We start from the raw sequence: 27651 nt of genomic DNA on the forward strand, positions 1-27651 counted from the left end.
CCTCCCATTATTTAACTTTGTCTTTTATACCTTAAAATCACAAATCACATGATTTTCGGAATCTGTCCACACTTCCTCTTTTCCCACATCCTCATGAAAGGCAGGAATAGGTCTGGTGGCTCTGATTTAATCACACAAATGGTGACCACAAGGAAGGGAATCTGGCAAACCATATAGCTATATTCAGTCATTTGAGCAACATTCATAGAACATCCATAGAACAAATGTCTTAATCATAGTTAACAGTTTCCACACTTTAAATGCAGTTTGGATCTTCTGGCTTATAGTTTGCTGTACTATTTCTCACCCGATCTTTGATGGGGGAGAGACAGAAAAATTGTAGAAAACATGTGATAAATTTCTTTTAAAGTATCCTTCTGTATAAATATAGAGAAGAATTAAAAACCATCCCAGCTGCTAGAATCTCATTGTGGTGCAACTTATTTGTTTTGATAAAGATGTTATTCACTTGTCATGCTTTTATAAGATAAAATAAAACATGTTTTCATAATTATGGAGAAGAAACTATTAATGACCTAGCCTGTCTTCAAACTTGGTATTGTTTAGATATGTTGAATTGCAGTTTCATAACCCTACCTGGCATGGGTTATAAAAGTTGTAGTTCAAGGATGGATAATGGTATACAAACAATAAAAAGAGAGGATCTGGACATTTTTCTTTCATTATTGAGAACAGGAGATTGTCTCAACTCTACCTAATATGATGCTGGTTAATTTTGAATCTTCCCTGAAACAAATATCTAAATTAATAGTATGATCAAAGATCAAGGAAAAACAACCATGCCCAAATGTTTTCATATAACTAAATCTAAAAGAAAACACAATAGCTATAATATAATAATTAGTAAATGTTTTGGTGTTTGGCATATTGGGCTAAAATAAAACATGGAGATAAAAATATGATTTACTGATAGTGTAATGTTTATCAGAATATACTGCTGAGTTATATCAAATTGAAGCCATGAACAAGGAATTTAATTTGATTTGCAGTTCAAATTTCAGTGCTAATTTCGTAGCAGTTAATTCCCTCTAAGTTATAGTTTTGCAGAACATACAGTATACAGTTTATTCCTTAGAGTTTTGTCTCATTCATGATAGTATCGTACTGTAATAACAGTAGGTACCACAGTATGTTTACATAGCACTATAAATTGCTCAATGTGTATTTATTTATTTTATTTATTTATTTAATTAAATTTTTATACCGCCCTTCTCCCGAAGGACTCAGGGCGGTGTACAGCCTTTATTTAAAACAATTAATATACATATTAAAATAACAATTAAAAAACTTATTCAATAAAAGGCCGAAATTAAAACCATCCAATTGACCATATAAAATACCCAATAAAATTACAATTTAAATTTAAAATTTAGAATTTAAAAATCAGGCCAGTCCCGCTTGGATAAATAAATAAGTTTTCAATTCCCGGCGAAAGGTCCGAAGGTCAGGCAATTGGCGTAAACCGGGGGGGGGAAGTTCGTTCCAGAGAGTAGGTGCTCCCACAGAGAAGGACCTTAGCCCAATAAACAACATAGTATTCCATCTGAAACTATCTTCTATGGATACCAAGGTTTTGGATTCACCTTAGCCTGATGTTTGGTAACCCACAGACAAGCCAGGGAAGTAGTTTTTGCATGATAACTATAAATCTAGTAAGACAATGAAAAAATGAAGAAGGGTGGATGATGATTACTTATTAGAAGTGGTTTAGCACTCTATACTATATATATTGTGCATTAATCATTTCCCCCTTTTTGTGATTTTAAATATGCATACAAAACAGACAAACATATATTTTTAGTTTTCCCACAAATAAGTCGATGCGTTATATTTCAGTATTATTGGATTACTACTGCAGTAGTGTATTAATTGCCTTATGGAGTGAAAAATATGCTACACTATTTTAGGGACTAAGTTTTGAAATATATCTCACAGCACAAATAAAAATAATTTCATTGTTTCCACTTGAATAAGCTTTAAGTATAGAACAATGTGATTATTGCTTAAGAAATAAGTGTTCATACCAATCACAAAATTCAGTTTGAATTGGGATGGGTGCAGTCAGCAAAATCATCAAGATGGTGGCTGCAACCATGGGATGAAAAACTTGCCTTTTTGGTGTGTGTGTGTGTGTGTGTTGTTTTTTTTTAAATAGTTCTAGTGGTGGATGTAAGTGATTTAGATCTTGGCCTGGAAATTATGAAAACTGCTACTTCCCCCAAGAAACAATTCAGAAACCCAGCCCCTCCCCTTGTTTCCCCTGTTGATGTAGGATCTTAATTTGCATCTAAATTGGGAAATCTAAAACATTCATACTTTTTACTGATTATTAGAAAACCACAAATTCCTTGTTGGAGAGAACTGGATGACATTTTTGGGAAAAGTAGCTCCTTGTGGGGAACTGACATGGGGGAGAAAGACCCAGGCAATAAGGATTCATTAATTTTCAGCCTTAATTACAAAAAGTATGGAAGAATGTTAATTCTCTGCATATTTATATAAAAGTAACTTTCACTGTACTCAGTAACACTTTCTTTCTAATAGGCTAGATCCATAACAAAAATCACAGTGGACCTAATATTTTGATGTTCTGCAAATTAATAAATGCCTTTTTAAACTCACTGATGTGCCCAGAATATCAGTGGGTAAGATGTAGAGATATCATATTTGTATAAAATTAAATCAAGCAGTAATGCCAGTGTGAATACTAAGAAAAGGTTGCAATGTCCATCAATCATTATATTAATATTAATCATCCTCTGGATGTGATTAAAAACCCTGCACACAGTGGAATCAGTTATAAAAATGAAATAGCTTTAACAGAACACACTACTGTGCTATCTTCAACAATTTATGGAGAAACAATGAAGCAAAGTGTGTATTAAATTTGTATTTGAAAATTATCTGTCTTTTTTGACTTGCTCACTAAATTGGGAAGGATTTAAGAGGAATGGGACTGGAAGGAGGCAAAAGATGGGTGCCGGTCATAGGAAGAAGAAAGGTATTACATTTATTCAGAGGGCAATGTATTACATTTATTGTAAAAAAAATTACAAGTGAATTTTGTTTTGTGACAAGGAAAAAAGAATGCAAGCTCTTAAATCAGTAATACAGCTTTCCATACCTTCAAACTGAAAAACAGTCATAAATATAAAAATAGTCATAAATCTGATTCTGTGGGTTGCCCTTATTTCTGTAATTTAAAACCTGAACTCTTATTTATTTCAGAAACATTTGGATTCTTATTTAGGCAGTCTATCAAAGATGACATGGAACACCGAAATCCTGCATCTTTAATAGTTGAACACTTGAAGACATTTCAACACAGTAAATTTTTTTGTGGTTTCCAAAAACCACAGTCAGTTTCCAGCTGTTGAAATGCCTTATGCTTTATTCTGTATCAGTAGGTCAAATTTAAGCCTGCTTCTTTAATTGTAATCTTTAGTTCCTTTTGGTTCCTTCCTTTAGTCTCCTTTTGGTAACTAACCTTCAAAGTCTCATTCTATCTTTTTTTTTAAGAATTCAAAACAAAAACATTTTGCTATGGGGAAGATTTTTATATTAATTCAAAAATCTTATTTCAAAACCATCTGGACCATTATAGTCTTTTGTAACTTTACAAAATCAAAGCTGAAACCACTAATTTGCTATTTTATTTCAAAAGAATTGTTTAAAAAAATCAAACTTTTCTTTAAAACTTCTTTTGTTAAGGATTGAAGGAAAGTCATAAAAAATGTTCGTCCAAAGTTTCCTAATAGCTGAAAAGTAGTTAACAAGTAATTTCCAAAAGTGATTTAAAAAGGAACTCAGCAAGTTCCTAGGTGAATTTAGTGTCCTTAGAAAAGGCACTGACCACAATTTGAGAAAAGATGGCTTTTCCTTATCTCCCAGAGCTCTAAGCCCACCGAAGACCACTGTCTTGTAGTCTCCTTGTGAGGAACATCTGTATCTGGGTGAAATGCTCCCGGTTCGCATCGGCTCTCCCGATTAGGTAGCGATGGCAGCTGCTTGTTCAGAGGACCGGTAGCAAAAATCCCTGGCCCCGCCCCCCTGCCTCTGCTGAGTCGCACCATCAGCAGAGTTTTTTTTTTTACTTTTAAAAGTTTTTCTTCAGCCGAAAACATATCTTTAAAAGTAAAAAAAACAAACAAAAAACTGATGATCGTGGGGCTGAGCAGAGATCATCAGAACACTTTAAAAGTTTTTTTTTTAAAAAAAACTTCTTCAGCCGAGGGGAAAAAAAGGAAAAGGGGGGGGGCTTTAAAAGGCTCCTCTGGCCATCCCAGCTGAGTTCCTCATCACATGTTAAAACAATTATTTTAAGAGGTTCTGGGCAGCTATGAGGGAACTTCAGCTGAGATCGTCAGAGGAGCTTTTTAAAACTTTTTTTCTTCTAGCAATCCCAGAGGAGTTTCCTGATCCTAGCAGCTTTTAAACTCACTTTTTAACAGCCCCCACTTACAAGAGCCCTCACCCATGCCCACCCAATGCCCCCTCCTCACTTACCTATAATTACTGCTCTTTCGGGCTGGCAACCCTATGCTTTCTTCAGCTACTGAAGAAAAAAAAAGCTTGCTTTGACTTCCTGCTTTGCTGGCTGAGGAATTCTGGGATTTGAAGTCCACAATAAAATAAAATAAAATAAAATAAAATAAAAAATATTTGTGCAGCTTTCTGAGATTTGGTGTGTTCCTGTAGTGTTTCACTCTAACTACACAAACACACAAAATCTCACAAAGCTGTATGTGCCATTTTGTGTGTGTGTGTCAGTTGAGTTGTGTGTGTGTAAAATGTGAAAATGTGAGGTTCCTGCTTGTTGCAGGGGCCATTTTGGGTGAAGTGCAGCTGCTTTTACATTGTGTGTGAGTCAGTTGTGTTGTGTTGTGTTGTGTTGTGTGTGTGTAAAGTGTGAAAGTTGGTTTTTGGTACTTCTTATTGTTTTGTATACTTTGTTAATTATTTTTATTATTTATTGTTATTGGCCAGGCCCACCCAGTCATCTGATCACCAAGCCACGCCCACTAATTAAGCCACGCCCACAGAACCGGTAGGGAAAATTTTTAGATTTCACCCCTGATCTGTGTGCAATCTCAGATTCTCTTCTTATTCACAGAGGAATTACAAAGAACTGGTCTACTTGCCAGCTCTTCTTTCTGTTGGGATCATTGGCTCTGCTTTTCATGGAGCTGTCTTCAGTTTGTCATTTCTTCCCAGAGGTCTTGATAGTGAACTCATAGTCAAAGTGCATTCAATCTAGCCATACAAAAAGAGTAGATATCAACAAACCTTTCAGAACATCAAGTTTTTCTTAATAAATTCTATTGAAAAAGTATGGCAAATGGAACTTCAAAACAACTCAGTGATGATTGAGCATGTTCAGTGACCTTGAGAGCTATTTCAAACAGGAATTCAAGAACCTCAATGTAACTGGAGTTCTGCAGTTTACTAAACCAATGACTATCTTTCATGTGAATTAGAAAACTGATATTCTAATTCACTAGTGATTCTAAAGATTTTTCCAGTAACAATCACTGCAAAGCAACAGTTAACAGTGTAGTAATCTCAAATATTTCAGCCCTCAAGGAATAAGTATTATTATTTAACACATGTTCAGGGTGTGAATATTTAGTAAAAGTAAGTATGTTTGTAAGTTGTATATTGAGTGGGAGGCACTGTTTATCGGTGGTTCTCCTCCTATCTCTCTGACCGGTCGCAGACAGTGTTGGCAGGGGGGCAGAGATCGACCGCGAGGCCCCTCACATGTGGGGTGCCGCAGGGGTCGATTCTCTCCTGTTCAACATCTATATGAAGCCGCTGGGTCATCAATGGCTTTGGGGTGAGGTACCAACTGTACGCTGATGATACGCAGCTGTACTTTTTCCACCCCAACGAAGCTATCGAAGTGCTGTCCCGGTGTCTGGAAGCTGTACGGGTCTGGATGGGGAGAAACAGGCTCAAACTCAATCCCTCCAAGACCTCCGTGCTGGCTGTGGATGCCGGCACCTGGTACAGTCAGCTGCAGCCGCGGCTGACTGTTGGGGGAGAATCACTGGCCCCTGTGGAAAGGGTGCGCAACTTGGGCGTCCTCCTGGATGGGCAGTTGTCTTTCGAAGATCATCTGATGACCGTCGCCAGGAGGGCTTTTTACCAGGTTCGCCTGGTTCACCAGTTGCGCCCCTTCCTTGACCGGGATGCTTTATGCACGGTCACTCATGCTCTGGTTACCTCTCGCTTGGATTACTGCAATGCTCTCTACATGGGGCTCCCCTTGAAGAGCACCCGGAGGCACCAGTTGGTTCAGAATGCAGCTCCCATGTAACACCACTCCTGCGCAGTCTGCACTGGCTACCTGTGGTCTTTTGGGTGCACTTCAAGGTTTTGGTGATTACCTTTAAAGCACTCCATGGCTTAGGGCAAGGGTACTTATGGGACTGCCTGCTGTTACCGAATGCCTCCCACCGACCTGTACGCTCGCACAGAGAGGGACTCCTTAGGGTGCCATCCGCCAAGCAATGTCGGCTGGCGGCCCCCAGGGGGAGGGCCTTCTCTGTGGGGGCTCCCACCCTTTGGAACGAACTTCCCCCTGGACTTCGTCAACTGCCGGACTTTCAGACTTTCCGCCGCGAGCTGAAGACCTATTTGTTTGTTCGCGCAGGACTGGCATAGGATTTTAATTAGTTTTAATGTTTTAATATTTTATAATTTATGGGGTTTTATTTTAATGTTTTAATTCGGCCATTTGTTTAATAAGTTTTTTAACTCATGGTTTTATGTGTATATTGCTGTCGTTTTTATTTTGGCTCGGGAGAAGGGCAGTATAAAAATTTAATAAATAATAATAATAATAATAATAATAAATATATTCGTAAGAGACTCCTTTTCCATCTAGCTAAAAAATTATAGACTAGGACTGTACGTTAAAAAAACAAGAGTTGTCTATTTAATATGACCATTTGCCTCCAGAAGTTGTGAATGCTCCAATACTGGTAATGTTTAAGAAAATGTTGGATACTCATTGTCTGAAGTGGTGTAGGGTTTCCTGCCTAAGCAGGGGATTGGACTAGAAGACCTCCAAGGTCCCTTCCAACTCTATTCTATTCTATTCTATTCTATTCTATTCTATTCTATTCTATTCTATTCTATTCTAGTCTAGTCTAGTCTAGTCTAGTCTAGTCTAGTCTAGTCTAGTCTAGTCTAGTCTAGTCTAGAACATGAAATGGAACAGACTGAGGATGTTGGTCAAACTCCCGGCCCACGGGCCAGATGCATCACACACTAGCCATGTCCATGCCCGGTTTAGCTAAGGGAAAAAAAAGTCCCTATATGTCATGAGACGCCACCGTGACACCATGACATGATGAATTAGACACCCCTGGCATACAATATGCAATTTTACACTATAAATTTTTTGTTACAAAATAATCTGAAATATTAGATGGCCAATTTTATTTTTCCTTTCAATTAATAATGTAAGCTAAGGAGCTTTTGTTCCCTTGGATTCATGTCCTGGAAAGTATCTTTAATCCAACAGAGATTAATTATATACTTGGTAGGAAAAAAGAACATTTCTATTTCATTCCATTTTTGTTCCTTCTCATTACTCTCCCTATGTCTCCTGTTTCTGATTTTATGTTTAATAAGGAACATTTATAAAAGAATAATTCAAGAATTGGAGAAACCCAATCCTTCAGTGGGTTAGCATCTTCTTCTTTCTACGTATTTTTGTACATGCATGCCCAGATAATCAAACAATGGTAACATGAGTTTCCATGGCTGCATCAATTTTATACATAGATACATACATAATTCATCCTGAATTATATATACCCTTGTAGGTATTAGAATGCTGGGAAGGTGGGAGCAAAGCTGTGCTACTTTTTCTCTTGCTTAAAAAGCCATTTTAACTATTGGCTGACAGGGAACCATCAGCATGATTAGAAGCACATTCAACAGAAGACACTTGTAGGAGGATTTTTGCCTATATTCTCTGAGGGAACTCAGCTGGTTGACCATATTGTTCTCTATTACCCTATTTACTTAGTTTAGGTAAGGATTTAAATTTGCATAAATCCAAATTTGCAGAAACTAAATGACAAAAAAAAAATAATCAGAAAGTTTTGTAGCACTTTTTCTGAATTTAAAATTTTATCACATATCATAGGCTTTAATGAGCTCATGAAAGCTTATATATCTTTTTTATTGAGAAAATGTACTAGCAAACTTCTGATTCTTTAGTACTGTAGACTAGCAGAGCTCTCCATCTACAATTCAGAAATGACAAAAATTCTGTTTTCTTCCTTCTTGTACATCCATCATATGATGATGTCACAACATTTTGTAAATTGTTAGTGTAGCCAAAATTCTTTACACTAGCACAATGTATTATTGCATTTCAATTATCTGTTTTATGAAAAAGTTAACAGTAAATAAAAAGAAAAAAGAAAAAAAGAAAAAGTTAACAGTAAATATGTCAGTATCTCATTGGTTATTAACTCTGAAATGGAATATTTACTACTGGGTTTCATAGATTTCTAATTGTACTACTAAATTTGTTTTAGCTTGATTGCATTTGAGTATAGTTGTATATGTGTGGGTATGTGCCTGCATACATATGCATTAAACATAAAATCTGGGCTATTTTTCAGTATATTATTTTTATTTAAAGATAAAGGTTCCCCTCATACATATGTGTTAGTCATTCCCAACTCTAGGGGACGGTGCTCATCTCTGTTTCAAAGCCAAAGAACCAGCGCTGTATGAAGACGTCTCCGTGGTCATGTGGCTAGTATGACTAAATGCCAAAGGCGCATGGAACTTTGTTACCTTCCCACCAAAGATGGTCCCTATTTTTCTACTTGCATTTTTTACGTGCTTTCTAACTGCTAGGTTGGCAGAAGCTGGGAGAAGTAACCAGAGCTCACCCCACTTACGCAGCACTAGGGATTTGAGCTGCTGAACTGCCGACCTTTTGATTGACAAGCTCAGCGTCTTAGCCTCTGAGACACTGCGTCCCTCTCATATTTTTATTTATTAATTATTTTTTTGTTGTTTATGGCTGAAGGTCTATGGATTGGAAAGGTTACAGAAATTGTAAAATAAAGAATTCTAAATGTCTGAATGTTAAGTTGCATGTTTAATCTAAGCAACCATTTGTCTACAGAATATTGATTTTATAATTTAAAACTGTGTATAAATTTACAATTTGGTTTTGCCTCACTTGTGTACCAGCCTTAGCTCAATGCAGGCAGATTATGCATAAAAACAAACATTTTGAATATATTTTACAGATCAATAGCAGTAGCAAAATGACATTTTGTCTTTCAGTAATCCAGTTGATGACTTGGCAGAATGTTTCTGCTATTGAGGAAACAAACTGGTTGTAAATACTGGTGCTTTCTGGGAAGAATGCTTGTTAAACATTGGCTTTATCAGATTCTCCTCTATCTTGTTTGAAATTCCTCTCATTTCATGCAGTCGGCCAGCAGTATTAAAAAGCAAACAGTTCATTTTACATTTATATTCTGCTAGCATGAATTACATGCAGATTAAAAATGAGAAGGGGGGCCCTCTTATGTGATACTACCAGATTTAATTCTTCTTGTGTACTGTAGATGTTCCTCACTGGAGTTTGCTGAAGTGGGAGACGTAAATTCCTACACTGATTTTCACTGACCTTGTTTATATTTTCCTTGTTTTGTTTTTTTTCTACCCTGGGAAGGCTAATCTTCCCCAGCTTTAGGTATCTTTTTTGCAAATGTGAAATGAAAAACAAACTTGCTACTATTCAGAGTCATTTGCAGCCAGCAGTCGCTAGATTTGTGAGCCCTGCAGAAATAAGTTAATCTTTTTTTCTCCAGTGATTCTATCCCTCTTGTCTATTTAGTGGTTTCAAATTTTAGTGAGCTTTTCAGCACTATCAGCCAAGATACTACTGCATTTCTGCCAGGGCAGCTCAAGACATTTTGCTGCCTAATGAAAAGGATAAATATTAGGCCTATGTGGATTGTGTAAAAATCTAGTTTGAATCATCAGTTTGGAAATTACATTTGTTCTGATTCAATAACTCAGATTAATTCTGCCAATCAAATCATCAAATCAGATTTACTCAATTCAGATTTCAAAATCAGGGGCCTCTGGTGGCTCAACAGACTAATACAGTCTGTTATTAACACAGCTGCTTGCAATTACTGCAAGTTCAAGTCCCACCAGGCCCAATGTTGACTCAGCCTTCCATCCTTTATAAGGTAGGTAAAATGAGGACCTAGATTGTTGGGGGCAATAAAAGTTGACTTTGTATATAATATACAAATGGATGAGACTATTGCTTAACACAATGTAAGCCGTCCTGAGTCTTCGGAGAAGGGTGGTATATAAATAATAATAATAATAATAATAATAATAATAACAACAACAACAACAACAACAACAACAACAACAACAATAACAATAACAATAATAATAATAATAATAATAATAATAATAATAATAATAATAATAATTTTTACAAGCTGTTTCTGCACATAGCCAGAAGCATCCAAATAATCCAAACCAAATTTAAATGGGATTTTCTGATTAAAAATTTAATTCAGTGTGGAGGTCAAATTGCTGTGGAAGCAAATCTCCAAACAAAAGTGTTTTTTTACAACTATGATAATTATCACTGTTGTAGTATCTTCCTTCTCACTTGGGCAGCATATTGCTAAAAGAGCTCCAGGAAATTTTGTGACACTCACAGCTCTTTTCTAATATTTTCAGTATCTATCTGTGACATTTGGCTGATGATAGAGCTAGCCCTTGCCTCTGTCATAGATGAACACACACACATTGCCTGAGACTTTAGAAGAATTCTAGTAAATTTCAGACATTGCTTAAGACAGTTCAGTTATAAAGGCATTTAACTAAATTTTATCCATTTACTCCTCCTCCCAGGTTTCTGTTTGCTTCATGATACTGAAAATACCAGGAACATGGAGTCCTTCATGCTCCCGTATTTGATTGTAATGTTTCATAATCAACTGGATAACATCATCAGTGCTAGTGAGTATAGGATTCACTCCCAGTTTATAGCACCTTACTCTGCCAGCATTAATGGAGCGGTGGTTTTTCTCTTTGGTAGTTCCTTGATTAGGGTATTGTTTATTGCTTTGTCTGGCCTTAATCCCTGCTTATCTGGATGTTGGTTGGTCTAGGATGATGTTCTGGTTTTTCTCTTTACTTTTTAGATTTTTTAAAATATCTTTTGAATTGTGTAGCTTATCTCTATAGTTTTATTAATGGATTATTTGTCTGAGTGCCAATCTTCCAGGAATTTCTAGTGGATTTTGCTTTGTCTAGGATGCTTACAGTTCCCAGTTAAATCCAGCTTCTGAAGGATCTACCTCATTAGTTATTTTTATTTCCATTTATAATATGCAGTTAACTATATATTTTTTCAAAACAAATTAGTCATATTTTTATTGTAAGTGGTAACACATACCAGACTGAGAGGGGAAAACATTTGTAGCATTTTAAAATATTAATGACAAATGACACTTTTAAAGGTCCTTGCATTTTAGTATTATATTGAAATATTGCCATTTGTTATGCAGTTTCAGTTCCATTGTGATCTAGATCTAGTCATGCCAGGGATCTGTGCTATTATCATCATCAGATTATGCATTGAGTTTACTAAATCTCATGTGTATGTATATTTTTGGCCCTGTGAACGAATTTATGTGCAGCTAAATGCAAAGGCAGAAAAGTACAGTATAACAGCTGCTGAGCCAGACACAAACTTTTAATTTCACTTCAATGTGTGCTGACCATTTAATTATCTTTGAGGTTTTCTTGCATCACTGTCATCAGCCAACAAACTAAAAGTAAAAATAAAAGTTCATTAATATCTGCCAGATTTTAAAAGGAATTTGCTAACAGTATTATAAACGAAGCAGGAAACTCATAAGACTTCACCAAGTCAGCCAAGATGATTTGGGACTTTTTCTTTATTAAGTGACAGGTGTGACAAATAATTCCACCTTTCTCTCTTGGCCATTTTAGAATTGAGTGGCTTTGATCTTGAATTTCGTGCAACCTAGGTTTCTTTGATCTGACATGCACATTAAATGAAATGATTAAAAACAGTCAGAATGTCTCAGTTGGGTTGTCTCTTTTGGTTATAGAAAAATTGAAGGTGTCTGTATGATTAGCATTAAGCCTAGAACTTTTAAAATACTGTAACTTTGTTTTAAAGATTGAGTGTATGGATTATTTTTTAAATACATACAGCAATGAATCTTTTTTTAAAAGAAGAATGGCTTTTATTAGAAAGATTTTATTCTGTTTGCCATTTAAGCATAGAAATATGATTGCTCTTCCGCTATTTCTATGATCTCCATTAGATTTTATTGAATTCATTCTTACTTACCAAATAAATATTAAATATTACTTTTAGGATGTCATGTATATCCTATAACACTATCTATCTATCTATCTATCTATCTATCTATCTATCTATCTATCTATCTATCTATCTATCTATCTATCTATCTATCTATCTATCTATCTATTCACACACACACACACACACACACACAGTTTCAATCCACATTTTAAAATTCACATTTTCCTATGGATACAAGATGGATAGAACTGCAAATGAGTGGATACAAACCTTACTGGAAAAGTGGATTGGTTGGTTTTTGCCATGTAAATATTCAAAATATCTGGCATATTGTAGACTACTTTGCCTTTTGGCACATTCTATGGTAATTTATATTGCAAGGGGATAATCAGCTTTGCTAGTATTTTGCATATGTATATAGTCCTGAACCAATACAGTTTTCCACAGTCCAATGCTCTCTTAATCTGTTGGGATACAAGTTCTAATTTGCCCAGCCAGCATTACTGTTGGCTAGGAATTTGGAAGTTTCCTTTATCTAGTTTCAGAAGCTAAGCAGGCTGGTTAATTTTTGGAGGAGATACCTCTCTGGAATATCAATACTGTGGACTAGACTGGGAAGTTGAGAAAAATACATCTTGCAGAGGCAACAGGAAAAACTTGCTAGAGGTGAGGAAAGTATATCATTTTTTCCAATGTAAATTACTTTATGTGGCTATTATTATTTTTAAATTGGATTTGAATGGCCATCCATCTCACTATAGCAACTCTAGGCAACTAAGTATAATTAAAACCACAATTAAAATAATATCATAACAGCATTAGAAAACTCTAAAGGTAGTTGAGATAAAAAGCAACTGACAGTAACTTAAAATCCACAACCACATGGGTTCCCACTAATTCCCCAATCCTCAAACATAAGAACACAGCACGGAGAGAAATTTGACATTCAAAGAATAAATAAATCTAATCTAGGTGTAAAAAAGTTTATTATTAACACTTTTAAGTAGACATTGAATATGAAAAAATGCTTTGAACATTAGAGATATTAAAACAGTGTTACCCATTTTGCTAGGAATGGAGTCAAGGTTTTTGCTCAAGGACAACCTACTGTGAAACCACAATGGTCAAGGTTAGAATGTTTTCTCCTGAAAATCAAGTTTGTGTTTCTTATATATCTACAATCTGACTGTGGAATCAGTTTCATTTAATTTTATTTAAATACATATTTATCTAATATTGTAAAAATACAGCACAATTACAACAATTGTAGTGGGCAATAATAAACCATTCTTTATTTTTTATGACTTTCTGAAATGATCATGTAATGAAACATTTTTTGGGGTTATATGGTCCATCCAAAAATGACTGGAAGATAAACAATTGAAAGTGGGTGTTGATTTTTGAAATTAAAGATGTAAGAGTTATTTTAAATTAAAAAGGTAACATTCCATCTTTTTGAATTTGCTTTTCAAATTTTTTTGTGAATTTCTTTAAAAAAACAACAACAAAAAACCCCACATGTACGAAAACTGTAGCAAACTGTAGAGCAAAGTAGATTTGTAGGAATAACCTGCACATTTTTACTGTCAATGTTGACAATTTTACTGGAAAGCTGTATTGACAAGAAACATTAAAAATTCTTAAACATAAAACATACTTCTAACTTTTGCATAGTTTTTCTGTATGCATGAGGATGAGTAGCAGCAAATGCGTCTGAAGTTTGAAAATGAAAGCTGAGGTTGCTAGAGTAGATATGAGCTTCCTTGGCTTTGAAAATGGGTAATTCCAAGAAAGGCCTGAAGGTATATTTTACCCTGAGAGAATGATCAAAGATTATTTTATAAACTTAGGAGATCCAGCTGACTTGTTGACAAAAGATAAGAATCTGTCTAAAATACTCAACCTTTTCAGTCTCCTAGTTAAACTGACAATCCCAAGAACCTCCTTTGACTCCTTTGACTTCTTTAATGTTTTTCTTGAAATTTTGAAAGAATCAAGTTGGGTCTAGACTTTGTGGCTCACTAACCCATCAATCTACTATAAAGTAGGGCTGAAAAATGTGTCTGGAATGTACAGGAAAGGGGGAGGAAGCCCAAACTGTAATGCTTTTATGACTGCAAGGAAAAATCAATGCTTGCCTTTAACTTAAGTGACAACTTATAACAAGTTGTTTATTATATTAATTGGCCAACACATTAGCAGAACACATTCATGTACATCAATTAGCAGTCAGAAGATATCATAAAAACTCTTTAATTTCACAACATATGGAGACACTCAACCATAATTTCAACAGGGAAGCTGTTGACACCATCCTACAACAATCCCCAAGTCCAAGAACACTGGAGAATTCCTGGAAGCCTAGCATTTTGACAAATTGCCATCGATAGACATAAACAACATCTAAAGGCTGTGCAAAAGAGACACCCAACAAGCCAAAAAGAAAGCAAAAAGAACAAAACCAGTGGTGAAATCCAATTTTTTTTATTACTGGTTCTGTGGGCATGGCTTGGTGGGCATGGTGTGGCTTGGTGGATGTGGCTTGGTGGGCATGGCAGGGGAAGGATACTGCAAAATCTCCATTCCCACTCCATTCCAGGGGAAGGATACTGGGGATTTTAAGGGTTGGGAGGGGGGGGAGGGATTCGACGGGTAGGGGAGAGAACCCGTCGGGGAGGGATCCAGCCCCTGTGCTTGTTCGCAACATTATTACATCTGGTCCGAAGGCAGGGGGGGAGGGTTCTGTTCCAGGACTAAAGGGTTGTTCAATCTGTACGGTAAGTGGGAGAGGCAGATATGGCGGAGGGGGGGGCCGTATCGAGTGTTGGGAGCACGTGCTCGATGTTTGACGGCGATCACGTGCTCCGGCCCCTCAGTCCCTACCCGTTCCTCAGGCGGCCATGATCCTCAGAGCCTGGATCTTCGGTTGATGTTATGTAATGCCCGGTCCGTGGCTAATAAAGCCCCCCTGATTTGTGATCTTATTCAGGGGGAGTCCGCGGACCTTATGGGCATTACGGAGACCTGGTTGGGTCCGGAGGGGGGGGTTCCCCTCGTTGAGCTGTGCCCTCCAGGTTTCGAGCATTTCATCAGCCGAGGCCCAAGGTAGGGGTGGGGTGGTGGTGGTTGTCATTAAGGAAGATCTAGAGCCGAGGGAGGCCACTGTTCCTCAGATTGCCGGTTGTGAATCCCTCTATGTGAGGTGGGGCTATAGGAATCAGTTGGGCTTGTTGATCGCGTACCTGGCTCCTTGCTGCGTGACCACAGCCCTGCCCGAGCTGTTGGAGGTGCTTGCCTCCGTGGCGGTTGAGACCCCCAGACTTATAGTCATGGGGGATTTCAACTTGCCATCGGCTGGCTTGTTATCGACTGCAGCTTGGGAGTTCCAGGCTTCCATGACGGCCTTGGACCTGATTCGGGTAAATGATGGCCCCACGCACATGGGGGGAGGCATACTGGACCTGATTTATATCTCTGGACAGTGGTTAAATGATTTGGAATTAGATGACTTAGTAACCGAACCGATGTCATGGTCCGATCATTTCCTCCTTCGACTAGACTTCTGAACCGCCATCCACCATCGCAGGGAGACGTAACCTATACGGTGGTTCCGTCCCAGGCGCCTGATGGACCCCGAGAGGTTCCTGACGGAGCTTGGGCCATTCCCTGAGGATCTGGCCCACGGCATGACTGAGGAACTAGTTGCGGCCTGGGAGCGGGCCACGGCTGGGGCCTTGGACCGTGTCATGCCTTTGCGACCTCTGACCCGGCGCAGATCTCGTTTGGCCCCTTGGTTCTCCGAGGGGCTGAGGGAGATGAAACGCCGGAGAAGACGTCTAGAGAGCACCTGGAGGTCCAGCCGTTCCGAAGCTGATCGGACACTAGTTAGGTCCTATTCTAGGACCTACCTAGTGGCAATGAGGGAGGCGAGGCGCTCATATACCTCCACCCTCATTGCGTCGGCAGATAACCGCCCGGCCGCCCTGTTTCGGGTGACCTGCTCCCTCCTTCATCAGGAGGTGCGGGATGACCCATTGCAGGGACGTGCTGAGGAGTTTAGTGGTTATCTATACGATAAAATCGCTCAGCTCCGGGATGGTCTGGACCGAAATTGGGATGATCCAGGCGAGGGAGAGGAGACACGTCTTGTTGAGTCCATTTGGGATGAGTTTGACCCTGTGGCTCCCGAGGACGTGGACAGGCTGTTGGGGAGGCTTCATGCCACTACATGTTTACTGGACCCGTGTCCTTCCTGGCTGGTACTGGCCACTCAGGAGGTGACACGAGGCTGGCTCCAGGAGATTATCAACGCTTCTTTGTTGGAAGGGGTTTTCCCTGCCGCCTTGAAAGAGGCGGTGGTGAGACCCCTCCTCAAGAAGCCCTCCCTGGACCCAGCTATTTTGGGTAATTATCGTCCAGTCTCCCACCCTCCCTTTGTTGCGAAGGTTGTAGAGAGTGCTGTGGCGCGACAGCTACCCCAATACCTGGATGAAGCCGTCTATCTAGACCCGTTCCAGTCCGGCTTCCGACCCGGGTACAGCACGGAGACAGCTTTGGTCGCATTGGTGGATGATCTCTGGAGGGCCAGGGACAGGGGTTATTCCTCTGCCCTGGTCCTATTAGACCTCTCAGCGGCTTTTGATACCATCGACCATGGTATCCTGCTGCGCCGGTTGGGGGGATTGGGAGTGGGAGGCACCGTATATCGGTGGTTCTCCTCCTATCTCTCTGACCGGTCGCAGACGGTGTTGACAGGGGGGCAGAGGTCGACCACGAGGGACCTCACTTGTGGGGTGCCGCAGGGGTCGATTCTCTCGCCCCTTCTGTTCAACATCTATATGAAGCCGTTGGGTGAGATCATCAGTGGCTTTGGGGTGAGATACCAGCTGTACGCTGATGACACCCAGCTGTACTTCTCCACCCCAGGCCACCCCAATGAAGCTGTTGAAGTGCTGTCCCGGTGTGTGGAAGCCGTACGGGTCTGGATGGGGAGAAACAGGCTCAAGCTTAATCCCTCCACGACGGAGTGGCTGTGGATGCCGGCACCCCGATTCAGTCAGCTGCAGCCACGGCTGACTGTTGGAGGCGAGTTATTGGCCCCAAAGGATAGGGTGCGCAACTTAGGTGTCCTCCTGGATGAACGGCTGTCGTTTGAAGATCATTTGACGGCCGTCTCCAGGGGGGCCTTCCACCAGGTTTGCCTGGTTCGGCAGTTGCGCCCCTTCCTTGATCGGGATGCCTTGTGCACGGTCACTCATGCACTCGTTACCTCTCGCCTGGATTATTGTAATGCTCTCTACATGGGGCTCCCCTTGAAGTGCACTCGGAAGCTTCAGTTAGTCCAGAATGCAGCTGCGCGGGTGATAGAGGGAGCTCCGCGTAGCTCCCATATAACACCGCTCCTGCGCAGACTGCACTGGCTGCCTGTGGCCTTTCGAGTGCGCTTTAAGGTGCTGGTTACGACCTTTAAAGCGCTCCATGGCTTAGGGCCTGGGTACTTACGGGACCGCCTGCTGTTACCACATGCCTCCCACCGACCCGTACGCTCTCACAGAGAGGGACTTCTCAGGGTGCCGTCCGCCAAGCAATGTCGGCTGGCGGCCCCCAGGGGAAGGTCCTTCTCTGTGGGGGCTCCCACACTCTGGAACGAACTTTACGCCAAATACCTGACCTTCGGACATTCCGTCGCGAACTGAAGACGCATCTTTTTATTTGCGCGGGGCTGTCTTAAATTGAATTTTATCAAATTTTAAAATTTTTATTAACTAATTTTAAATGGGGTTTTAGCTCACTGTATATTTTAATTTTCAGGCCAATTTTAAAATAAGTTTTTTAATTGCATTTTAAATTATATATTGTACTGTCTGTTTTATTTTGCCTGTACACCGCCCTGAGTCCTTCGGGAGAAGGGCGGTATAGAAATTAAATAAATAAATAAAAAATAAATAAATAAAAAAATCCCCATTCCCTCCCCATTTCTGGGAAAGAATATTACAAAATCTCTATTCCCACCCCACTCCAGGGGAAGGATACTGTAAAATCCCCATTCCAGGGGAAGGATATTGCAAAATCTCCATTCCCACCCCGCTCTAGGGCTAGCCAGAGGTGGTATTTGCTGGTTCTCTGAACTACTCAAAATTTCTGTTACCAGTTCTCCAGAACCAGTCAGAACCTGCTGGATTTCACCCCTGACCAAAACACCTCCCCACTAGCAATCAATATCTAGATGAGGATAGATTAACACCAAGATTAAAATCTGACAAACAATCAAGAAGTGAACAAAAGCCCAATCAAAGCACTGCTAAAGAAGCCAACAGAAACAGCCCAATCCAAAAAATCCCACCAATACTGACAGTGCAAGCCACTAGAATATACACTGAGAGCAAACCCCACCTCTTATGAAGTTACCTAGCTTGGGTAATGAAACGCCTGCTAGAAAACAAATAAACTGAGAATATCAAGGTCTTCTCATGTACAGAATAATTTGTTCTACTTATGATCCAAGGTATTCTCAATGATTTTCTCAGCAGCAAGGTTCAAAGACATGACTTTTTAATTTATTTATTCAGTTTTTCTGATCGTCTAATGCTGATATGGTACAATTACTAAGTGTAATACACAAAATTATCTGCTACAATGTTCTACTTGTCAATGACTACTTCAGCTTCAACTGCAACAATACACAACCACAAAATAGATACAAACTTAAGGTAAACCACTCCAAACTCAACTGCAGAAAATATGACTTCAGCAACAGAGTAGTCAATGCCTGGAATGCACTACCTGACTCTGTGGTTTCTTCCCCAAATCTCCAAAACTTTAACCTTAGACTGTCTACTGTTGACTTCATCCCATTCCTAAGAGGTCTGTAAGGGGCGTGCATAAGCGCACCAACGTGCCTACTGTCTCAATTTATTCATATCAATTTCCTGTGTTTGTAATCATGTTTATACTTATATCTGTTATCTTATACATGCTTGACAAATAAATAACATAACATAAAATAAATAAAATAGATCATGGCCTTGAAATACATGTCTTTGTTGCCAGCATGCTGACGCTGAATTTCACTATTTTGTCTAGGTTTTAAAAAATATTTATCCCAAGAAGCAGATGTCTGTTTCTTGGTTACACTCACCATCCCTGTGAACTCTTAAGTATAGAAAAATAAGGTATTTATTTAATTTTAGATTGTTTTAATCCCACCTTTTTTACTTTTATAAGTAAATCAAGGTCTCAAACAAACATAATACTCTGTCCTCCTCCTATTTTTCCTACAGCAACTCATTGAGGTGACTTGGGCTAGCTGAAAATGACCCTGGTAGCTTTTATGCCTACTTTCATCTCTGCCTATTTGTGTTGAGTTGGCATAGGAGATTATTAATATATTTGTCTTTTTTAAAAAATACCAACAATAAACCAGCTTTAGATTCTCTTTTACCTCCAAGAGAATTCTTGTGTTTTCCTTCTTTTCAGCCATTGAACTTGTACTGAAAGAATACTAGAGTTTTATTGTGTTATTTCTAGAGGTTTTACAGGTGATCCTCGACTTATGACCACAATTGAGCTCAAATTTTCTATTGCTAAGCAAAACAGTTGTTAATAGAATAGAATAGAATAGAATAGAATAGAATAGAATAGAATAGAATAGAATAGAATAGAATAGAATAGAATAGAATAGAATAGAATTCTTTATTGGCCAAGGGTGATTGGACACACAAGGAATTTGTCTTTGGTGCATATGCTCCCAGTGTACATAAAAAGACAAGATACATTCATCAAGAATCATAAGGTACAACACTTAATGATAGTCGTAGGGTACAAATAAGCAGTCGGGAAACAATCAATATCCTAACGATACAAGCAACAAAGTTACAGTCATGCAGTCATAAGTGGGAAGAGATGGGTGATAGGAACGGTGAGAAGACTAATAGTAATAGTAATGCAGTCTTAGTGAATAGTTTGACAGTTTGAGGGAATTATTTGTTTAGCAGAATGATGGCGTTCAGGAAAATATGTTAAGTGAGTTTTGCCTCATTTTATGACATTTCTTTCTTAACCTAACTGTTAAGTGAATTGCTGCAGTTGTTAAGATAGTAACAAGGTTATTAAGTGAATCCAACTTCTCCATTGATTTTGCTTGTCAGAAGATTACAAAAGGTGATTACATAACCCTGAGACATTGCAACCATCATAATACATGCCAGTTGCCATGCATCCCAATTTTGGTCACATGACCATGGGGATGCTGCAGTAAGTGTGAAAAGTGGTCATAAGTCACTTTTTTCAGTGCTGCTGTAACTTTGAATGGTCACTAAATGAATGGTTGTAAGTCAAGGACTACAATTTCCAATTTCTATTCTTTCTAGTCCAGCATTTTTCATAATAAATCCTGCATGTATGTTAACTAAATAAGGTGATGGTATATAAATTTACTGCATTTCTTTTCCAATTCTAAAGCACTTGGTTGCTTCATATTTTATTCGAACTGTTACTTCCCAGTTGTCACACAAATTCTATAACAGGCAAATACAGTAGCAACTAGTATATATATTGTTATACTAAACACATTGTTTTCTTAAATGAAAGCAAGAAACAATCACTTATAATGTGGCAGTATATTTCTTGTATCTGTCCATGTGATTCCTTCATAAACATGCAATGGAAATTGAAGGTCCTGACTGGGAGCAAAATTCATCCTAATGGTTTGAAGATCTTTTCCTTTATGTCTGTTAGGTGGTCCACTGGCAGCTTGAAAATGAATATGTTCCCTGTTGAACTCTATGGGAGAAGCTGAGTAATAATATGGAAATGCTGATATTTGCAAAAATTTTCCAAGCAGAACCATTGTTGTAAGTTTAAGAACAAACTTTTGTATCCTTTGAGCTTGCTCTTGATTATAACTTCATAAGCCTTCCACAGAAGTCCATGGAAATTACTGATTTTTGAGGCAAAAGTAATATAATCAGGTGACATTGTAGTCATGTTCTTAAAGCAGATGATTCATAAAGGTCTTTAAAGTGTCTCCGGTGCTCCATGATCATTTTATTTATGCATAGACTCAGGAGGTAGTAAATAAATGTATGGTTTACGGTTTGGTTTTTGAACTAAAAAACTATTTAGGCATTCAAATACACATCTCCATGCAAGCCTACCTAATTCAAATCCAGCTGGTGAGGCTACATCTGAGTTCCAGAAAAACAGAAATGAGGATCTATGTTTTATGATGCAGCTTTAAAATACTACAGTTCCATATATTTTACAACTGCTAATAAAGTTTGTCCACTCCAAGCTTAACACACTTCTTATTCCTATTGGCACTTTGCCACTTGCCATTACCTCATGCACTTCACAAGGGAACCATGTCTTGTTTTAGAGATGACATTATCTTTTGTGATCCAATCTCAAATAGGGCAAAACTGTTTTGTGGTGCTTCCTTGTGCATCATATTTATGATTTAAGATCTTGCCATAGTTCAACATTTTCTTTCTTTCTTTCTTTCTTTCTTTCTTTCTTTCTTTCTTTCTTTCTTTCTTTCTTTCTTTCTTTCTTTCTTCCTTCCTTCCTTCCTTCCTTCCTTCCTTCCTTCCTTCCTTCTTTCTTCCTTTCTTTCCTCCATCCCTCCCTTCCCTTGCCCTCCTCTGCCATGCCCTGCCTGCCCACCCCATCCCTCTTTGCTTGTTTGAAATCAAACAAAACATAGGTTTCTACTTAAGTAAACTACCTGATTAATGATTTTGTACATATTTAACTTCTTTATTGTTGCACATATTTAAATTCTTTTATTGTAAGTTAAGTTTACAGCTGAACAAAAGTAACCTTCTCCACATGAGTACTTCACTATCCATTTTCATGATAGTTAACTTTAGATGGCTCATTTGGAGATTGTTTGTGACCCTGTGAAGTAAGTATATACCTCTCCCCAAACACCTGTTTTTCTCTATCCCTCATCACAACACCCTAAAATGCTAACCCTGCTTTGAATGGCTGTTTTCCTTATATTTAATGACTTACATGCTGTGAATTGAATTATCATGTTTTATATCTTTTGCTATCTGCTTTATTTCACTTGGAAGAAGGGTTATAAATTGTGCTCTAAATAAATCAGAACTCAGTGAGCAAAATGTCACTATGAAGCTTGATCAGAGCGAAGGAAGGTAATAATTATTGCTGTCATTCTTATCTACCTATGGAATAAAACCCAGCAAGAAAAGTCAGTACTGGAGTCCTAAAATGTTTATTGTTTTCTCCCAAAACACATTTTCTGACTAACACATGTCATTAAAACAATATACATTTTTGTGAGTTACAGATCAGTTCATCAGATGCATAAAGTGGCTAAACTATTATGAAATAATATTATAATAACTGAAAACAGTAGGGTTGCATATTGTTTCCTTTGGCTCTCTAGTAATCTTTTTTTTTGCCATTCAATTGTATGTGATGCACTTATTCAAACGCTTTTAAAGACCTGGCAAATCTTTTTGGATGTATCTGTCCTCATAAGGGACTTTTCCAACTAGCTTTTCCATATTCCTGTCCCACGACCAGCAGAAAAGAAAAAGAAAGAAAAAGAAAGAAAGAAAGATCATAATGAGCTAGTTGTCAAATGATCAAACAAGATAATCAAACATTTACTAATATTGCTCATTAAATTATCACCAATCCTTTCTTGCCCACCCACTAAGTTCAGTGATTACACCAGCTGCCCTGTGAACGCTGCAGTTCCGAATTTTTGGATGCAAAAATGGGTAATTTAGAAAACTTTAAGAGTTAACTATGACTTTGGCTCTCAACAGTTGCAAGAGAAAGGCAAAACATGAATTTTATTGAAGACATTTCTGCACTAGTGATTCCTGCTATCACTGTGGTGAGGTAAAGCCTTTAGCGATATATAGCCATAAGGATAATATGCTAAATTGCTGTGTGGAAATCCCACAGTATTCTTCTTTGCTAATACCAGAAATGTGTTCACAATAGTCAGTTACAAGAAGAGCAGAACAATATGACAACCTCAATTTGAGTAAAAGGATCAATAAATTATTATTCCCCATCTCTGTTTTCTTTTTTCAAAGAGAAGACACAGTTTACAATTTGTCAGAAAAACTTGAGACAATTTACATCACTTTTTGCCTGAGTGTTTATTTTGCACTCATAAAAGTTTCAGATGTGTGATGTGTGATAGATTATTTTAAAGAGGTGTGATAGTATTGAATCAGGAATGCCTGAGGAAACCGTTCTTTCAAAACTCCTGTCTGAATTGCTAGTTCTACACCTTCTTGAGTCACAGCCAAATTGGAAGGCAGTTGTCTTCTGAGTTTCATAGTGTTCCTTCTTTCTTTCCTGGTCTTACTAACTCTTTTAATGTTAATCAAATGTCTTTTCAAACTGTCCCACAAAACGTTATTTTAATCAATATGAAACTATAGAAGAAATCTGTGCTTCTCACAAAGTGTGTATTGTACCATGCATTAGCGACTATCCGTTTAGATCTTTATTCTGACCACAAATCTTTAAGATCTTCTGCATAATTCTTTTGCCTTCTCCTTGACCTGATTTCCTTGGATCACTCACAAAGTGCCTGTTTAATTAATGTGTTGTAATCTGTGAGAGGTTCAGATTAAATCTGGATTTATTTCAGTCTGGAAATAATCACTACATAAATATGAACTGCAAGAAAGATCAGTTTGGTAATGAATACTTAAATTACTGTTTAGATTAAATAGTCTTATTCTAAATGGTTAAGACGTTTTCAGTAAAAGTTGATATATCACAGTGTGATGCTAACTATAGTTTAATTTCATAATTTTTAAAATTATGTTTCATATAACTTTGGCAGCTTCAGGGTTCCTATTGCAAGACTACCTCTATTTTTTTACATTTTTGTCCAATTTTCTGTGAATTAATTTAATCATCATGAATTACAAGATTACTTCACTTTGTTTCATCTATAGATAATCTTTAGAAAGCCTTCCTTCCTTCCTTCCTTCCTTCCTTCCTTCCTTCCTTCCTTCCTTCCTTCCTTCCTTCCTTCCTTCCTTCCTTTTTCCTCCCCTCCTCTCTCTTCCTTCCTTTCCCTCTTCTCTCTCCTTGCTCTCTTTCATTGTAACTTCAATAATACAATATGAAATCAAAAACACATTCATCCAATAAATTATTTTATTGGAAAAAACCAATAATAGGACACCATGAATTTTAATGGAACAATTACACACCAATCAATACTGTTACATTTAATGATTCTTTTCTTGGCAGTGTATCAGCATTGTCTGATATTTAATAGGAGATTCAGTGATGCAAAACACATTTTCCAAAACTGGCATGAAGAGGGAGCACATTTAATAATGTAGCTCACATCTTTGAAGTGAACAAATGTAGATTGTTCAAATGTAGTTTCATGGCAGCATGACAATATCAGAATTTTTTATTGCTACCTAAAAACCTCATCCTGACTGACAAATTTCAGTAGGATTCTGTAGCAGTGTCTCATTTGGAACCTTCTCCAAATTCCTAAAATACCCACAATATCATATATATTGTGAATGAGTACATTAATAATATTTTTTTTCTTTTTTCTTCAACAGTCTTCACTATTATATGAGTACAGATACTTTATCTTTGATGTCTTTATTTCCAGAATTGGCTGGTGGTAGGGAAACAGAAACTTAAACAAAATTAGAAGTTTAAAATTGAGGGATTTTTTTCTTTTGTAATGTTATGGTTGTGCATTTTTAAATCACCTTTCTGGCATTATGTTTTTTTCCCCACTTTTTAAACTTTAGATCCATATTCATTATTTAAAAGCTCTCTCTTTAGGTTTCCTAATTTTCAGCTCTGTACAATGTGAGATGTCAGTAATATTGAGAAATTGATTTCGATAAATACTCTACATGAAGGAATGGTGGTTAAAATTAGCAACTGGAATTTAATGATTCAGATCTTAAAAAAGAATAGAATTACACATTTGTACTAAGCTGTTAAAATCATCATCACCTAGAATTATATTGCAAGACACACATATTCTACTTAATGAAAAAACCTAGGGGTTGGGTGAGATAAACTTGTACTACTTGACACGTAGGATAGCTATTAACATCATCATCATCATCATCATCATCATCATCATCATCATCATCATCACTTCCACAGTGATCTGTGATACAAAATCCAGCATAGTTATCTCGTTTGCTATGTATACTGTCATTTTGTGTAAATAAAATAATAATAATAATGGGTGCCGCTTTGACGTGGCGGGGGGCTTAACTGCTCCAATGAAGCTTAGAGGTGTGCTGGCAGTAGTGTAAACTACCAGCAGGTCCAACCATGCCAGAGAGGTCTAGGCCGAGGAGCAGAACTGAATGCACCCAACAACCCATGTAGTGACTCATGGTAAAACACAACTGAATGAAGCCTGGGTTAACAAGGACCATGCCAGATGTTGGGGAACCTGGGCATCCATTGACAAGTGGGTTACAGTCCACGGGTCCCATAGCTGAGCAACCAGGGCATAGGCCTTTAGAGATACTGGAAGCTGAACAACCTCAGAAGCGGCAGAAATACACCATGTCAGAGAACCGCAATGTAATGAAATGCTACTACAAAGCAGAACCAGAAAAACAAGGCTACCAAAAGAGGATGTACAAATTATGGAAACAAGAATACCCAGACTCAAGGATAACTGAATTACTATTAGCCAATCAGTGACGATTCATCACTCGGAACAAAGTGCTCAGTGAAGTTGAATTTGAAGAAATATGGAAAAATTGTGAAACGGGAACACAGATTACTGAACAGCAGATTGCTGAAGTAGGAGCAGAAAATGCTTCAATAATATCTGGAGCAACTGAACAGCCTGAATTCGAAGAAAATGCAGATATTTTGCAAGAACAGGATCAGCAAGGGCCTGAAGTCATCATTGAAACATCAGGAGTACTCAATGCTAGGCAGCAAGAACTGAAAGTCAAAATCTTGGCACATGCTGCAACAAATGCAGAAAGAAGGCTTCCAACACTGAAGACTGTGCCTAGAAAACATTTGGTGCCATTGGTGATAGATGCAAATTATGCATTTGCAGCAGTCCAAATAACATCATTTGAACAAACAAATCAGCTTGCCTATAGTACAGCAGTTATAGTAACAGAAGAACTGGGGATTCGACAGCCGCAGCCCCCTAGAAAATCGACTGCGAAACCGCAATGGAAAACCAGGTTGGAGTTGAAAATTAAGTCCCTACGAGCAGGATTGGCAGGAGAAAAAACTGAAGAACACAAAGATCAAGGAACACCTGGAAAAAAAAAACGGGCTCAGCATAAGAAAAATTGACAAAAGCCTTGGAAATTGTGAAGCAGCAGATAATAGCAAGAAAAATTGAAAGATACGAAGCCAGAATCATCCAGTACAAACAAAATCAGTTGTTCCAATCAGATCAAAGTCGGTTCTATCAGAGTTTGAATCAGACGGGGAATATGAAAATTGAAAAACCTTGGAAAACGGCAACTACTCAGTTTTGGAAAGACCTGTGGGAGACTGAGAAAGGTTATAACAAAAATGCTGGGTGGATCAGAGATTTTGAGATGAAATTCTCCAAGAACAAAAGGGACTAATTGAAAATAACTACTGAAATGATAAGCAACAGAGTGAAGAAAGTCAAGAACTGGACATCACCTGGTAATGATCAACTGCATGGCTTTTGACTCAAATACCTTACCAGCCTGCATGGAAGAATGGCTTTAACAGTTCAATGAGATGCTGCAGACATGAAACATCAGCGAATGGTTAACATCTGGGAAAATATATCTGATACTGAAGGATCCAGCAAAAGGGGCAATACCTGCAAATTACAGGCCAATAACATGTCTGCCAACCATGCTCAGACTGCTGACTGGCATCATAGCTGATAGGGTCCAGGACTATCTAGAAGCAAACAACATCTTGCCAGTAGAGCAGAAAGGAAACAAACGAGGAAGCAGAGGAACAAAAGATCAGCTCCTGATCGATAAAATGATTCTAGAGAATTGCAAAAGCTGAAAAACAAATCTGCATACAACTTGGATTGACTACAAGAAAGCCTTTGATTCACTACTGCACAGATGGATCATCAAATGCCTGGACATCATCGGAATATGCAAGCGCATTGGTACTCTCATTGCAAGTGCAATGAAGCACTGGAAAACGGAACTGTTTATTGGAAATGACTGATCAACATCAAAAGAGAGATTTTCCAGGGTGATTCTTTGTCACCTTTGCTGTTC

The sequence above is a fragment of the Ahaetulla prasina genome, chromosome 8 (genome assembly GCF_028640845.1).
Source record: "Ahaetulla prasina isolate Xishuangbanna chromosome 8, ASM2864084v1, whole genome shotgun sequence".
In the NCBI taxonomy this organism is placed as follows: domain Eukaryota; kingdom Metazoa; phylum Chordata; class Lepidosauria; order Squamata; family Colubridae; genus Ahaetulla; species Ahaetulla prasina.